This window comes from Schistocerca serialis, chromosome 6 (genome assembly GCF_023864345.2).
Source record: "Schistocerca serialis cubense isolate TAMUIC-IGC-003099 chromosome 6, iqSchSeri2.2, whole genome shotgun sequence".
Taxonomy (NCBI): Eukaryota; Metazoa; Arthropoda; class Insecta; order Orthoptera; family Acrididae; genus Schistocerca; species Schistocerca serialis.
This window is the reverse complement of record NC_064643.1, coordinates 201,153,987-201,171,454: the sequence shown is the minus strand read 5'-3', so window position 1 is coordinate 201,171,454 and position 17,468 is coordinate 201,153,987. Positions and strand designations below refer to the sequence as shown.

Genomic DNA, 17,468 nt, shown 5'->3' with positions numbered 1-17,468 from the left:
CCGGGATGTACGACTCTGTAAGATATATCTACGATGATTGTAGGAGACGAGAGAAGGAAATTTGGCAGAAAGACGAAAATTTCGAAAAATCCAATTGGTGCAGTGAAGCTGAAGAGTTAAAACTAGTTAAGACTATCTAAGACTAGTTGCGACATTGTGACCATTTATGCTGCCTTTTATATCATCATCTGAACTTTCCGACACGTTATGCACAGGAAAAGCACACGAAGTACCAACAATAGCAGTGTGTACAACAACAATGAAGACAATGACATTATCGCGATGTTCACTTACCTAACATTACCCGTCGACGTTATTATTACCTCGTCGAAATTGAATTAACACGTGGTAATCCATGTTTATAATTATTGCTGTCTAGCTTCTCAAAAATTTACTGTTTACATTTGTGTGTAATCACCATTAGTATCTTCACCATGAGTCATTTGCGTCTATTTATCGAACAGTTTTATCATGTCATGCATCTTTTGACGGTGCCTATCTTGACCCCAAGATTTTTTTTTTTTTTTAAAATTAAGTATTATTTAAGCGTGACAGACATATCTAATGATGACCATATAGATCGAAACCTATTATTAAATGACTATTAAACATTGGATCGCTGTGTCTTTCACTGTGACTGTGTCACGTTCCACTGTTCTACCGTTCATGTGATTGATCTCCTGTGGATGGAGAGCGATAGTTTCACAGCTGCCAGCCCTCCCTTCCCTGACTCCTTACCGCCGCCGGCCATCCTACCCCCCCCCCCCCCCCACCCCCCGCACCCCGCAGAGGAAATGAAATAAACAAGAAAAGACGAAAAAAAAAAAAAACAGATTGGGCACTTGAAACCACCGTCTGGATTTCAGCAGCAGGCAAACGTGAGCTCCTCACTATAGCAAATGCTTTAAGGTTAGTGCAGGATATTTGGAGGAGTAGGCTATAAGTTACAACAGCCAACGCATGCTGCTGTTTTCTTGGAATGTCATTGTTTTATTTTGTCACTAACAGAACGCTTTGAATGTTACTCGTAAAAATTTAACAGGAGGCAGTTGGAGTAAGAGATAACCTGTTATCTAGAATACAGTACTGGAGTGCTCTGGAGTGGTAGGAGCATGGCGTTTCTCAAACACCTGTCTCAAACTATCACGACCTCTTAGCAGTTTGTTCTCCTGCGTGTGTGTCTGTGTGTGTGTGTTTCTAAAACAGAGCGAGACTGATGGAAACCACTCACGCGCCCGTTTTTAATGAATGTCTATCAACACAAAACGGTTCACAATCTGCTTTAATAAGTTTCCCGGTTCCCAAGGAACACGATAAACATAGGTTGCTACTTTTGAAATGAGAATCAAGAGTGCGTCTTACGAAAAATAATTTTCACCCCGCTGCGTTGCTTCATGAAGAGGAGGAGAAAAAGAATTACAAATGTTTAAGTGCTTTCTACCTCTAGATCACTAGAGGCAAATCGTTAGATGAGATATACAAGGTTGAAAGAAGGAATCAATCGCGAAATTAGTTTTCAGTGACTGTGGGAAACTTGAATCAGGACGACTGGCGGAAATCGATCTTCATTTCTCTTTACTGGAATAACATCAACGCAAGGTTAAATGTCGCTTTACAGATAGGAAAACCCAGTGGATTTACCAGTATTGGTACATTAGCTTTGCGTAGCAACAAAATACTTACGCAGTTTTGGCTCACAGAAACCTTCGAATCTATTGCCATTACTATTTCTTGGTGTTACATTGCATAACATGCTAGATCATGCGAAGAAACTGAAATATACAACACAATCCTGAACACATCTGTCACTTCATTTACGTGCTACTCAGAGTGTAGCGTAATTAATATTTCAAATACACGTTTACTGGCTAGGACAATATTTCATACTCACGTCATTGGTCGCCCGTAACCATACATCTGCAATTATCTCTCAAATGGTGCGCGCGCTGACCCGTGTCTACTGGAGCTTGCTGCTTTTTTTTATCGTATACTTTCACCCATGTCAGCGTTCGCTATTAATTTTGGTACACGCTGTACGTTCAACACAGCAAGTCAGTGGTCGTACGGGTAAACTTCTCGCTGAGACAACTGTAGGCCCTAAAATGTCTTCGAAATGTCTTACTGGTGATATTTAACAGTTGATATGAAATTATTAATTTGGTAAACATGTATGCGTAAATATTTTCTGATCTTACGTATACATTAATTTGTATCTGTCTAATTATCTATGCCTTCTTTAGAAATGTGACTAAGATGTGCCTTTAAAACATCTTGCGCCTTCAAGTTACCAATTACTGTATTGGCCCTTTTAAGTATCCGAATAAAATATCTATTTTTTTTATAGTTCAGCTTTTCATTTTCTGAAAGATTATAAATGTTTTACTATGAATAGATGGAAGAATGGTTGCTTGTATTCTTTGTCATTGTAAGTGGGGAGATACACATGTAAGGATAAAAATTCCACGTCAAAATCGCAAATTTACATTATTGATTACCGGTTTCGGCTCACTGACGAGTGATATTCAGATCCATTTATAATGTTGATCAGTGTGTGACAATCATTACACATCCTCGTAATCTTAGAGCTAAGTCGCCGATCAACAGCAATGATAGTTGCATCGCCCATGAGTAGATGTAAACAACATATCGCTTTTAATATTCGTAATACACTATGTGATCAAAAGTATCCGGGCACCCTCAAAACTAAAAGAATACTGTTATAATACCACAACAGCCACTTCAGTTGAAGAGGAATGGACATCTCTAGAAAGAACAATCACAAAAGTTGGACAAACAAATACAGAGAACAGAAAATGTAATTAAATTGACCGACGGCACCAGTAAGCGCAGAAATGTTGAGAGAAGATGAGGAATAGAGCACTAGAACTCAGTCTGCAACGAAATAAACTGAAAGTGTAGGGAAGCCACGGTGAGATGGCTGCAGGAAATATGTGAAGACATCTAGGAACAAATGGTCACCGCAAAGACTGATTCAGCATATAAAAAAGTGGATACCCACTTGGATTAAATTAAAAGCAAAGGCGCCAACATTAAGAGCGCAAGATAAATTTCCACTGTTAACACAGAGATGAGAGCGGATAAGTATAAAGTGACACTGAAAGCAGATACTGAAAGAGTACATTGAACAGAGCTTCGGTAGATTTGCTATCAAATGAGGCGGACGGTATAGATACACTATGGGATCAAAAGTATCCCGACTCCCCGAAAAGCATACTTTTTTTTTTATATATATTACGTGTATTGTGCTCCCACCTACTGCCAGGTACTCCATATCAGCGCCCTCTGTAGTTATTAGATATCGTGAGAGAGCAGAGTGGGGCGCTCCGCGGAACTCAAGGACTTCGAACGTGGTCAGGTGATGGGGTGTCACTTGTGCCATACGCTTGTACGCGACATTTCCACACTTCTGAACATCCCCAGGTCCACTGTTTCCGATGTTACAGTGACGTGGAAACGTGAAGGGACACGTACAACACAAAATACTACAGGCCGACCTCGTCGGTTGACTGATACAGACCGACCTCCGACAGTTGAAGAGGGTCGTAATGTGTAATAGGCAGACATCTATCCAGACCATCACACATGATTTCCAAACAGCATCAGCATCCACGGCAAGTACTATGACACATAGGCCGGAGGCGAGAAAACTTGGATTTCATGGTCGAGTGGCTGCTCATAAACCACACAACGCAATGGTAAATGCCAAACGACGCCACGCTTGGTGTAAGGAGCCTAAAAATTGGACGATTGAACAGTGGAAAAACGTTGTGGAGTGACGAATCACGATACACAATGAGACGATCCATGGCAGGGTGTGGATATGACGAATGCCCGGTGAACGTAATCTGCCTGCTTGTGTAGTGCCAACAGTAAAATTCGGAGGCGGTAGTGTTATGGTGTGGTCGTGTTTGGAGGAGGCTTGCACCCCTTGTTGTTCAGCGTGGCACTATGACAGTGCAGGCCTACATTGATGTTTTAAGCACCTTCTTGCTTCCAACGGCTTAAGAGCAATTCAGGGATGGCGGTTGCATCTTTCAACACGATCGAGCATCTGTTCATAATGGACGGCTTGTGGCGTAGTGGTTACACGACAATAACATCCCTGTAATGGACTGGCCTGCATAGACTCCTGACCTGAATCCTACAAAACACGTTTGGGATGTTTTGGAACTCCAACTTCGTGCCCAACTTAACGAACCAACACCGATACTTCTCCTCATTGCAGCATTCCGTGAAGAATGGGCTGTCATTCCCCAAGAAACCTTCCTGCACCTAATTGAACGTATGCCTGCGAGAGTGAAAGCTGCCATCAAGACTAAGGGTGAGCCAACACCGTAATGAATTCTAGCATTACCTATGGAGGGCTCCACGAGCTTGTAAGTCATTTTCAGACAGGTGTCCGGACAGTTTTGATCACTTAGTGTAGGTACCAGGAAGTGTCTCCGTGACAGCTGTCAGTTATTAGTCTAAGACGTTTTAGTCTACAAGATATATGTTCGTCTCGATCAATTAAATTCAAAATGGAGGATTTGAAGACAACAATGGTAGATATAAAACTATCAGTTGGCTGACAGTATCACGTAGACACTTCCGTGTTCCTGTTATGAATATTAGAAGTGATATCTTGCTTACATCCACCCATGGGCGATGCAACCATTATTGCTGTCGATCGGCATCTTTAAGAATACGACGATATATAATGATTGTCACACACTGAACAATATTTTAGACTGATCTGATGATGTCTCGTCAGTGAGCCGAAACTGGTAATCAGTAAATGAAAGTTGCGGTCTTGACGCAAGATTTTTTTCCAGACATGTTTTAGAATGCTTGCACTTTACTAGTCATTACTCCATTGTTAACATTGTCCTAGTCATACACAGTGGATGACTCATTTGTTGATCAATCGAGAAAGATGTTAAGAGCACACCAGGAAATCGTGAGCTCATTCGCAATCAGACACGACGTGATAAAATGAACAACATTGAGGCCTTCCTTTATTGTCTCTTTGGCGCACATGGTCGCCGAGAGAAACGTCTCTAATTCCCCTCGACATGAGATTAAAATTTTCGGAGTGTCATAACCCAAAGGAAGCGGTTTCTAATTAAGCTGTCAGGCAAAAACGTGTACCACTTTTAATTACAGTCGAAAGAAATATTTAAGACTTGTATAAATCACGAAGGTTCAGAACAATAGGCCAGTACTGCTACTATAAAAGCACACAGCCGGCACCTGGCTACCACTCTGCCCGCCCCGAGCTTTTAATTAAAACGATGCCCTAATAGCTTTCGAAAAACTGATTCTACAGATACTGCGTGAAACGCTTCAGCCCGCACTCTGCCGAACACTTTTCCCCCTTTTATGTGAATAAAGGGATCGCTCGCGTTTGAGTTAACAGCAAAAGCGCGTACCGCTCGTAACTCCAATTATCTCTTTTGTGATCGGACGTGACCGGCGTCCGTCCCGGGGCGGATGATTGCAGCTCATTATTCCGCCGCTCCGTGATAAAAAGTCTCCCTGATGCCCTGTATTTCTCCTTCGTTGAAGCGAAGCTTTCGTGGGCCGCTCGCGATGCCTGGTACACTTTATGACCGCACGTATACAGGTACACAAGAGGAGGTGGTGTATGTAGTCTCCTAGTGCAGTGGTGGCAGAGATTTGGCTCGTTTTTCTGTTTCTGAAAATAATGGGCGCTCAATAAGTAATGCAACACTTTTCTCTCGCCCAATTTTGTTACGAAAGAAATCGGAATTTGTCGTGCGACATCATGGAATATTCCCGCTTCAGCCCGTGTAGTTTCATGAACTGTAGATAGTGCGTAGCCTTGCAGCCTTCAAAATTGCATCTCCAATGGAGGTGCTTTCCAAGCAGAGAGCCGTCACTCAGGGCGATTTCTCTTTTTCTTTTTGAGGAAAACCAAAGAACCGTAGATGTTCATAAGGTGTGGACCTGACAGTGAACAAAAGCACGGTGAGTCATTGGGCGAGGCGTCTGTCACCATCGCAATAAAGTCGCGTAGCCGGCCGCTGTGGCTGAGCGGTTCTAGGCGCTTCAGTCCGGAACTGCGCTGCTGCTACGGTCGCAGGTTCGAATCCTGCCTCGGGCATGGATATGTGTGATGTCCTTCAGTGAGTCAGGTTTAAATAGTTCTAAGTCAAGGGGACTGATGACCTCAGATGTTAAGTCTCATAGTGCTCAGATCCATTTGAACCATTTTTTAAGGTCGCGTAAACCTATCCGATCTCACATGTGCCGGCTGGCCACACACAGCTGTGACTGCTGCAATGTGCTACCCTCAGGAAATTGGGGAAACGACTTCAGGGTGTCCGTCGCCGCAAAAACCAAAACGAGTTTCCCCTTCCCCCTAACAATGTAAGGCCGCAAACAAGTCTGTGCACTCAAGAGGAGCTCACAAAACTTCACTGGACTGTTCTTCCTCATCCGTCCTACAGTCCGGGTCTTGCACCTTCCAACTTCCATCTGTTTGGCCCAATGAAGGGTGTAATCCACGGGGAGCAGTACGTGGATAATGGGAAGGTCATTGAAGCAGCAAGACGTGGGTAAAAGCGTAGGGAATAATATAGTATATTGTAATCCTGAATAAAACAAACCTGATTTCAGGGAAAGACTGTGTCGGATTACTTACTAAACGCCCCTCGTACTTCGGTTGGAAAACTTGATAGTAGCATTTGTCTACCAAATTTTCAATTAAGTCTACCTTCTCCAATGTACATCTTGAAGTTACAACTTCATGATGAGGACTTCACTTATTTGGCGAGGACCTTCGTTGCAACATTAACATACCAGAAACTAGTACCTGGGAATTTTACTTTTTGTTTTGTATATGACATCACAACGAATGAACTCCCACATGTTGTTTACACTGTCATATCAACACACACATTTCCTGATAACTTTCATTTCTACATTGTCAACGGTAACAAGCTATTGAAAAGATAGTAGTCACATTTTATTACAAGGCTTCCGACTATTTCATTGTCACGATTTTTCCAAGAACAGCCATTATGGCTTCTCTGAAATACACTATCTCATCAAAAGTATCCAAACATTCGTGTCAAATGTAGACCTCAGAACTTTATTTAACAGGGGTCAGACCCATCAACATAATATTAGATGGTGAGTTTTGGGTGGTATCACAGGTCAATACCACCCTCACCAGTGTCCCATTGTTGGCAACGGAAACGCACGTTTCCGATAGATGCCGATTGTGGTAGTGCTGGGTCCTAGCGGATCCCATGATGCGCGCCCGCTGCGCCACACCTTCAGCGGCTCCGACTACGATCGTCGTCCACCTACACTATGTAGGATGGCCGGCAGCAGCTAGACAACCAGTCTCAGTCACAGTCTTCTACAGTCTTCAGTCTTACTCAGCCTTCAACAAATCGCTCGTGCATTAGTAGCGGGAGTCTCACACTGCATGACGCTCTTTAGTTTACTTATTGTAATAGCTAGACTTTATTGCTGTTTGTCCTTTTGTAAATTTTCTTTGAAACACTTGGAGATAAATATAAGTTAAGTAAGACTTCTGTCTACTGTATTTGCGTGTTCGCTAATCATTTCTGCTCCTGTCCAGCTCCTCTATGATGACAGCTGCTGCACCAGTCTGTAGCCGCCCCCCCCCCCCACCCCCCTCTCTCCTTACCCTTGTGTACGAAGCAGTACACAATATTTTGTCCTGTCAATAGAGAAGCAACAACAGCTGAGAAGAGCTCAGTGGTATCGAGCTTGGAATAATCATTGGATGTCATCTGAGTAACAAATAAATCAGAAATATTTCAGCCTTTCTAAAGATGCCTAACTCGATTACTGCTGATGAAAATGTGAAGTGAAATGAAAATTAAATTGACACCCTAGCTGCAAGCAGGCGTTGATACACTTCAATGAGGACATGCTGAAAAAATGTGCCCCGACCGGGACTCGAACCAGGGATCTCCTGCTTACATGGCAGACGCTCTATCCATCTGAGCCACCGCGGGCACAGAGGATAGTGCGTCTGCAGGGACTTATCCCTTGCACGCCCCCCGTGAGATCCACATTCCCAACATGTCCACACCACTACATTCGTAGTGCGCCTAATAGATGTTTGCCCATCATACTCATTACTCGTGGCAGATTAATCTATCAAGTCCCGTACGAGTTCGGGCATAGCGTGTGCGTTCGCACAAGAAGGTCAAAGGCCGGGAACCCATATTTTTAACTATATATGACGGTAGTATCTGTTCCCGAAAGAACAGTTACCGTCGATGACCATGCAGCTTTGCTAGAAATGAAATGATAATTAAATTGACACCCTAGCTGCAAGCAGGCGTTGGAGCTCACGGGGGGCGTGCAAGGGATAAGTCCCTGCAGACGCACTATCCTCTGTGCCCGCGGTGGCTCAGATGGATAGAGCGTCTGCCATGTAAGCAGGAGATCCCGGGTTCGAGTCCCGGTCGGGGCACACATTTTCAGCATGTCCCCAATGAAGTGTATCAACGCCTGCTTGCAGCTAGGGTGTCAATTTAATTATCATTTCATTTCTAGCAAAGCTGCATGGTCATCGACGGTAACTGTTCTTTCGGGAACAGATACTACCGTCATATATAGTTAAAAATATGGGTTCCCGGCCTTTGACCTTCTTGTGCGAACGCACACGCTATGCCCGAACTCGTACGGGACTTGATAGATTAATCTGCCACGAGTAATGAGTATGATGGGCAAACATCTATTAGGCGCACTACGAATGTAGTGTTGTGGACATGTTGGGAATGTGGATCTCACGGGGGGCGTGCAAGGGATAAGTCCCTGCAGACGCACTATCCTCTGTGCCCGCGGTGGCTCAGATGGATAGAGCGTCTGCCATGTAAGCAGGAGATCCCGGGTTCGAGTCCCGGTCGGGGCACACATTTTCAGCATGTCCCCAATGAAGTGTATCAACGCCTGCTTGCAGCTAGGGTGTCAATTTAATTATCATTTCATTTCTAGCAAAGCTGCATGGTCATCGACGGTAACTGTTCTTTCGGGAACAGATACTACCGTCATATATAGTTAAAAATATGGGTTCCCGGCCTTTGACCTTCTTGTGCGAACGCACACGCTATGCCCGAACTCGTACGGGACTTGATAGATTAATCTGCCACGAGTAATGAGTATGATGGGCAAACATCTATTAGGCGCACTACGAATGTAGTGTTGTGGACATGTTGGGAATGTGGATCTCACGGGGGGCGTGCAAGGGATAAGTCCCTGCAGACGCACTATCCTCTGTGCCCGCGGTGGCTCAGATGGATAGAGCGTCTGCCATGTAAGCAGGAGATCCCGGGTTCGAGTCCCGGTCGGGGCACACATTTTCAGCATGTCCCCAATGAAGTGTATCAACGCCTGCTTGCAGCTAGGGTGTCAATTTAATTATCATTTCATTTCTAGCAAAGCTGCATGGTCATCGACGGTAACTGTTCTTTCGGGAACAGATACTACCGTCATATATAGTTAAAAATATGGGTTCCCGGCCTTTGACCTTCTTGTGCGAACGCACACGCTATGCCCGAACTCGTACGGGACTTGGTAGATTAATCTGCCACGAGTAATGAGTATGATGGGCAAACATCTATTAGGCGCACTACGAATGTAGTGTTGTGGACATGTTGGGAATGTGGATCTCACGGGGGGCGTGCAAGGGATAAGTCCCTGCAGACGCACTATCCTCTGTGCCCGCGGTGGCTCAGATGGATAGAGCGTCTGCCATGTAAGCAGGTGATCCCGGGTTCGAGTCCCGGTCGGGGCACACATTTTCAGCATGTCCCCAATGAAGTGTATCAACGCCTGCTTGCAGCTAGGGTGTCAATTTAATTATCATTTCATTTCTAGCAAAGCTGCATGGTCATCGACGGTAACTGTTCTTTCGGGAACAGATACTACCGTCATATATAGTTAGAATGTGAAGTGGAAATGTGAAGGAACAACCACAGCTCAGCAACGATCAGCCAGAAATCATTTACAGGAACTGTCAAGCATTGCAAACAGTGGCTGTAACAAAATCGCATGAAATCAGCAGAAGGCATCACTCGTGAATTCCAAGGCGCTACCAGCAGTCCAGCCAGCACAATGACGGTGCTAAGGGGGTCGAGTAGTCAACTCTCCGTGTGCCATATATGTCGGTAATCAATGCTAAGCGACGCTTGGGGTACGGAAACAGCATCTCCAATGGGCGGGGGAGGACTAGGAACGAGTGATCTGTATTCAAGAAGCACTCTGTACATTGCGGCAACCTGATGAAAGGGTTTGGGTTTGGGGAACGCCTAGAGAATTTTACGTGGCATCATGTTTATGCCAACATTGAGGTATGTAGGGGGTGGTGTTACAGTATGGGGCTGTTTTTATGGTTGGGGTGGAGTCCCCTTATTGGGCTCAAGAAAATGCGGAGAAAATGTGGAAAAACACGAGGTGCGACGGTAAAGTAATGAGACTGATTTTCTTTGCAAGATGTGGCAACCCTGCAGGCTTGCGTAGGCACAATATCTTTGACCTTGGTCTATAAGCTGCTTCTAGTCCAAGCGGCACATCGATGCAGCTGCTCAGTCGTGAGTTGTGCTGTAATAAGTTAACATGTGTTTATGTCTCTCCTCACGGAAATGGAACTGCATAATATTCCGCATTGGTATGCCATTTCTTTTTGTGTTAAATTGGGTGAAAACGCGACGACAACTTACAATAGGCTTTAGAAGGCTTTTGGAGAGGAGGTTATTTGAATAGCTCAAGTTTTCCGTTGGCATAAAATGTTTAGTGATTGCAGAACGAATGTTGAAGATGAAGACGGCAGTGGACGACCATCAATCTCATGGACGGATGTCAACTTGGCCAGGGTGCGTGAACTCATACGATAGGATCGAAGATTATGCGTGAAAATGATTGCAGAAGAACTGAACATCAATCGAAAAACGGTTCGTCTAATAATAACTGAAGATCTTGGTATGAGGAAGATTTGTGCAAAAATGGTCCCCATAGTGTTCTGTCAGTACAGCAATATTTAACCTCAAAACAAATTTCAGTACTACCACAGCCACCTTATTCCCCAGATATCGCTCTGTTCGACTTTTTTCTATTTCCAAGAGTCAAACGGCGGTCAAGATGTCCAAAAAGCTGTTACGAATGTCTTGGAGGATATTACAGAAGATGGGTTCCAGAAATGTTACGATCAATGGCAGAAGCGCTGGAAAAAGTGTGTTCAATCAGAAAGGAACTATTTTGAAGAAGACAAGACTAAACTGGACTTAAACGGTAAGCAACATTTTTTTCCACGTCAGTCTCATTACTTTATTGTCACACTTCGTATGAATACATTTTGTAGCATTGTGTTCTGAGTACCGTAGAGGAGCAGTTCATCATGACAACACTCTCTGTCATAAAATAGCATCTGTGAGGCAATGGTTTGTGGATGGTAAGTTTCCTGAAATGAACTGGCCCACCCAGAGTCCCAAATTGAACCCCATGGAACCCCTTTGGTATGAGTCAGAATGTTAACTTCACTCCAGACCGCAGCATCTATTATTACTTCTTTCTCTGATTTCAGCATTTGGGGAAGAATGGGCTGCCACTCCCTCACAGATATTCAGATACGTCACTGAAACAGTCCCCGACAGAGTTCAAGCCGTGATAAAGATGAAGGATGGACGCAGCCCATGTTAATGTCCACTAACGGTGTCTGGATGCTTTTGACCAGACGGTTATCTGCATCTAGTGGAAATATAAATTTTACTCGATGCCTTTGTAAATTTCTCAGTGACTTACGTTTCCTTCTAGTAACAGTTTGCAACTCCTCCCCTCTTCCGTTATTTCTAGTCCCTGTTCCTTTTACACCTCACTCTTCCTTGATCTAGTAGCATTGTCTCACCGATCAAAGTACTATACCGTTACCGATTGTGATGCTAAGCATAATGCTATTTCTTTTTCAACTACTCCTCAACGCCTGGGTCTCAGTTTTACTCTCAAGTTATATTCTGTGTTAAATGTGCAGTCAAGACCACTCCGCGCATCGTTTCAGCGTTGCTTGTTTTCAGACAGAAGCGCTAGGTCGTCTACGAAGTGTTAATTTTCCTCTGTCCTTTCTATCCGTCTTATGAAACTTTCTTTGTTCCTTCAAATTTCTTCGACAAACGTATTAAACACTTGAGATATGAGGTAACTCTGTTTCATACCTTATTAACACGAACTTGTACTCCTTGAACATTCACTTTCATTACTCATTTTTTCATACTCTGCTTTTACATATTTTTTGTGTGTGCACGTACTTGTTGCCGGCTCGCTACGAACTCGTTACGCAGCGATATTAAAATAATTTTATTTCCTCAATAACAGCAGAATCACGATTCTGAGAAGGCCAGTCCATTCCCGACACAAAAAAATATGATTTACAATTTTAACCCAACGGAAAAAATTATTTTCCCACTGTCTAGATGGTTAAATATATGTTTCTACTCGTGCGTTAACACATCATTAAATGCTAGAAATGTCTTCCCACTAATGGCCGGTCGTTTTGCAGGCTTGAATAGACACTCGCAGTAAACGAGTTGTTTCTTGTGGTCACAGAGGCTCTCAGACACATCCTGTTTCCTGAGAAGAGCGAGGTTCAAATTGCCATCCGGCCACCCAAATTTTGAGTTTACAGTCTTTTTTAATCTTTTTATTTTAAATCGCTTGAGGTAAATGCAGGAATGTCTCATTCAGTATACCTATGGCCACTTCATTTCCTCTGTCTTGTCAAGGAGAGTTAAAAAAATGTTCAAATGTGTGTGAAATCTTATGGGACCTAACTGCTAAGGTCATCAGTCCCTAAGCTTACACACTACTGAACCTAAATTATCCTAAGGACAAACACACACACACCCATGCCCGAGGGAGGACTCGAACCTCCGCCGGGACCAGTCGCACAGTCCATGACTGCAGCGCCTTAGACCGCTTTTTTTTCCGATGCATGAGAACGTGGATAAGGGTGTTGCCTCATGTGACAGGTATGCATGGCACACCCCAACTTTGAGGGGGGTCAAGGAAGACGCTGCGGAGATAACCGGCAAAAGTTTGTCGGTAAGATGGTTTTCAGGTGAAGGTGCTATGTGCGGTCACAGCTTTGTACCAGTAGTCAAGGACTGTATGCAGACCACTCTGAAAGAGGTATTCTAAAGCCTGTCCTCGAAACCAGATTAGGGCATGGTGCTTAGCAAGAAGGTAGTGAAACGTCTGGGGCAACAACAAGAAATCCGGAGTTACCGTCGTTGGCGGGGCACGGAGGTAAAAGCCCACGATTCGTTGGATGCGGAGCCATACGTTTTGTTTCAGGGGGCACGTTAAGACGGCGTTCGTCGGTGACTTCGAGCTGACAGTCAGGGCAGAGTGGGGAGGTGGCCAGTCCTATGCGATACAGTCGACTATTAGTCGGGAATTTACCGTAGACTAAAACATACCAGAGTGCAGACACAGACGTTGGTAAAAAGGGTGCATGCATACACCCCCAAACCGTTCGCCAGTTAATGTCAGGGTGCTATAGCACCATGGGGTCGCAAGGGTTGGACAGCATAAACAAACGATAAGAATCTTTTGTACAGGGAGGACGGGTGACTGGAAGATCGGCCCGAACGTAGCTGAGTTCTATAAAACAATTGGCGACGTGGTACAATAATGGAGATATAGGTGCCACATTGAGCGGTGGATGGAGAGAAGCTGGTCGGAGGATATCTAAGAGACTGCGTGTTAAGGACGGGACCGGCCCCTGCCAGTGCCGCAACATAGTATGGACAAAGAGTGCAGAAGATCGTGCCCGCACGTTGACGAGTCCGATGCCACCTTTTGCTGGAGGCAGTGTTAGAGTGTTGTAGCGGACTTTGAAAAGTGCCCCTGCTGACACGAAATATCCAAAGGCTGATTGGATGCGGCTGCCAAGGAGTAACGGCATTGGGAGGATCTGGGCGACGTGTACCAGTTTAGGGGCGACATACATGTTGACATAGGACACACGTTGGAGTTGGTTTAAGTTACGGTGCACTTGACCGCGGGCATGGTGCCGAATCGACTGCAAAACCCGCCGGTAAGCGAGGGCCACTGTGCGGTGTGCGAAGCTCGTAAATTCGATACTCAAGTAACAAAGGGTGGTACTGGTACTGACTGGGAGTGGGGTCGGCACCATAGCCGGGAGGCCGCGCCCAATGTGCATCATAGTCGATTTCCTGACATTAAGAATGCTACCAGAAAGACGTCCATACTGGTGGATCAATTGGAGGATCGGCTAATCCCGTGCGGCTCAAGGACAGTTAGCACTCCCTTCTTAACGATATCAGAGCTGTAGAATACGCCCTTCTGACATGTATGTTGTGCTGGGGTTTGTTCAAGGAAATGACTTAGGTCCGCTGGTTTATGTCTCGATTTATGTTGTTAGTAGTTCTCAGAGTCTGTTTGTGGACCACGCCTTTGGATACAGGACCATCAGAAAATGGGTTTGGATTGGGCAAAAGATCTGCAAGTAAACCACCCTTTGTGCTAATTCCGACAATTGACGAGTAATATAAGCAAATATGATGCACATAAATAGGCGAAAAGATGGACATTTATTGTTTTGATACGAGTGACGATAAATCTCGCTAAACTGGTCTTCCTACCCTTTCCTTCCACAGAAAACTCTTCATACGAGCCGATTATTCTTTCCCCTCGCACGTCGGCAACACTTTATCTTATATTTCAAGCATAGACTAGGTATGCTACCCTAGAGGAAGAAAGCGATCGCCTTTGAAACGATACGTATTCTTTACTATATTTCCTAGCCTCGGGTTATATAGATAGTATCAGAAACGAATTCGATTCTTAGTAAGCTATAAGCATCAAGTTACTTTCATTAGTTTGAGTTTCACTTTCTGGAAATCTGTACGCTCTCTCACGTATGGCGAGGCACAAACTGACAAGAACTGCCCAATGATTATTTGTTTACAGGTCGAAAGCAGTTACGGTGCCGTCTGTGTGATCTAAGGCTGAAAATATAAAAAAAATTCTTTTTCTTTCATTTTGCACTTTACTTCCCACTTACTTTGTTGTATATCAATTAAATAATTTGTAAATAACAGATTTCAGCTATCAGTCGTCCTTTGGAATTTTTATTGGCAGATCTAGATTTCAGCTAGGAACTAGCCATTCTCAATGAACTATCGTTTTTTGGTCAATGCATGTAATACCTGTTGGTCTGGCTTTGTACACATTTCATTGAATCAAATAATTCTAGATCCATATTTTCTGTTTTTACCTTCCTTCTTAATTTCCATTTGATCCTGGGATATAGACGCAGAGGTTAATGATTTTTTCTCTCTATTCCCTGTCAATTTCTGGTGCAATTGGAGCTCTTTGGATGAAGGACTCTTTCTTCACATACACTGACATGCTCTGATCGTCTTACTTCCTTTGGTAGTCTTGTTTTACAAGTGGAATGACAGCTTCTAAGTGGTTTTAGTTTTAAGCAAGCAATATTCTTCATATTTCAAGATACTTTTGTCTTCGTTTTGTTTATCGCTAACCGTAATTTTGTGCTGAGTATGCACACTTTTCCAGTAGTTCCATCCTTCTTGCTGTGTATCGATAACGATCGTTACGCGATCGCGAATTGTGTGATCCTTTCTGAAGACAATGTGTGTTAACTTCTCCTTCGACCTTGGAACAGCACAGATTTGTTCTAATGTCACAAGTCACAGTTTCAGTAACACAACTGGCACGCGCCCACGCTCTTTCTAGTTCCCTTACACACAGAAAATTCTAAAGGCAGCTTCTAGGAAATACAGTAATACGCTTCCCACAAACAGCTTCTGGAGTGGAGATTATTTGTTGCGAAAATCTTTCCTCGCTTGTGTTGCTACCTTCGGCCGTCTTCTGTAATGCGTTGGTGCATAAGATCGTAGCATTTTTCGATAAGACGAATAAACACAACAGATACACAAAACAGTGACTTTAATCATCAATAATATATTCTCCTTCGCTATTGAGAACAGTCTGCCAACGCTGGTGCAGCTTTTCGATTCCGCGACTGTTGAAATCACGTGATTTTGAGGCGGAGAACTCGTCGAGCCAATTTCAGAGCGCATTTTCACCCGGAAAGGAAGTTTTTTGAAGGTTGTTCCATAGAAAACGGAGAAGGTGAAAATCTGAGGGCGCAAGATTAGGTGAGTGCGGAATGACATGCCAATCCCGCTACTGAATAGTGTTTGTTGTCAGTCTAGCAGAATGCGGGCGGGCGTTATGATGGAGTAGCATCACTTCACGCGGTCGTTCTAGTCGTTGCTGGATTGTCTCTGCCGGGCGTCTCAGCTGTTGACAATAAATGTCAGCAGCGATACTTACACCTTGGGGAAACAATTCGCAGTACACCAGACCGTCGCTGTTCCGCCAGAGGCGTAACATTATCTTTTGTGTATGTGCGCAGGTCTTTGTACGGAGAGCTGCTGCTTTGCTTGGGCTCAACCATTCCTCTCTTTTTCTTACGGTAGCATAAATACACCATTTATCGTCTCCTATAACGATACTGGCTAGTAATGGTTGCTGTTACGAGGCGTGGTTTTTAAACTAGGAACCGCTTTGAAATTTAAAAAAAGACTTGCTAATATATCTCAATAATTTTATTTTTACATGAATGCCTGTACTTTAATCTACTTTTCTACATAATTTCCGTCAATACTGAGGCACTTGTCATAACGTTGTACCAGTTTCTGAATACCCTCCTCATAGAAGTCTGCCGCCTGACTTGTTAACCACTGCATCACCACTGTTTTGACTTCGTCATCGTCTTGAAGACGCTGACCGCCCAGGTGTTTCTTCAGGTGCAGGAACAGATGGTAGTCACTAGGCGCAAGATCGGGGCTGTACGGAGGATGATCTAGAGCAGGGCTTCCCAACCTGTGGTCCGCGGACCCCTTAGGGGTCCGTCGGCTCTTTCTAGGAGGTCCGCGGCCACCTTTCACCAAATCGTGTAAAATAATGAGTAAAATTATTGAATAAAAATGTGAAAATCAAATTCTTCACTATTTTTTTTTTTCGTGTGAAAAATATGTGTACTTTTACTTCAGGTCGTATCCGCAAGCAGCCTTTGCGGTTCCTAAGTGAGAACGTATACACAGTTTAATGCCAGAGAATGCGGCTTCTCTGGTCGACTGTTTAGCAACAATACGGGGGTCGTTTGTCTGCCGGTTCACGGCGCTAGATGCGCTGAAACCTTTTACGCATGCGCGGAGCGAGCTTTGTCGACCAATCACAGCGCTCGCTGGCACGTATGCCGCCCCAGGCATCATTAAATGTTAAACTTGCTTTTTCAGCGCGCTACCTATTTCATAAGTCGATTTTTGACCAGTTTATTACTTCTAACATGGGTCGGTGGTTGAAGTCAGGATCATTGAAGAAGGGTGCAGTTTCTCCATCGCCTTCACAAT

At 44.2% G+C, this 17,468-nt stretch overlaps 4 non-coding genes across 4 annotated transcripts; all 4 read left to right on the top strand.

The window, feature by feature from the left end:
• The first annotated feature begins 8,407 nt into the window (after positions 1 to 8,407).
• Trnat-ugu (transfer RNA threonine (anticodon UGU)) lies at positions 8,408 to 8,482 on the top strand. The gene has a single exon. It is a non-coding gene; the product is annotated as a tRNA-Thr (tRNA).
• Positions 8,483 to 8,848: 366 nt separating this feature from the next.
• Positions 8,849 to 8,923, top strand: Trnat-ugu (transfer RNA threonine (anticodon UGU)). Its single transcript has one exon. It is a non-coding gene; the product is annotated as a tRNA-Thr (tRNA).
• A 366-nt stretch (positions 8,924 to 9,289) lies between these two features.
• On the top strand, positions 9,290 to 9,364 carry Trnat-ugu (transfer RNA threonine (anticodon UGU)). The gene has a single exon. It is a non-coding gene; the product is annotated as a tRNA-Thr (tRNA).
• A 366-nt stretch (positions 9,365 to 9,730) lies between these two features.
• On the top strand, positions 9,731 to 9,805 carry Trnat-ugu (transfer RNA threonine (anticodon UGU)). Its single transcript has one exon. It is a non-coding gene; the product is annotated as a tRNA-Thr (tRNA).
• Positions 9,806 to 17,468: the final 7,663 nt, after the last annotated feature.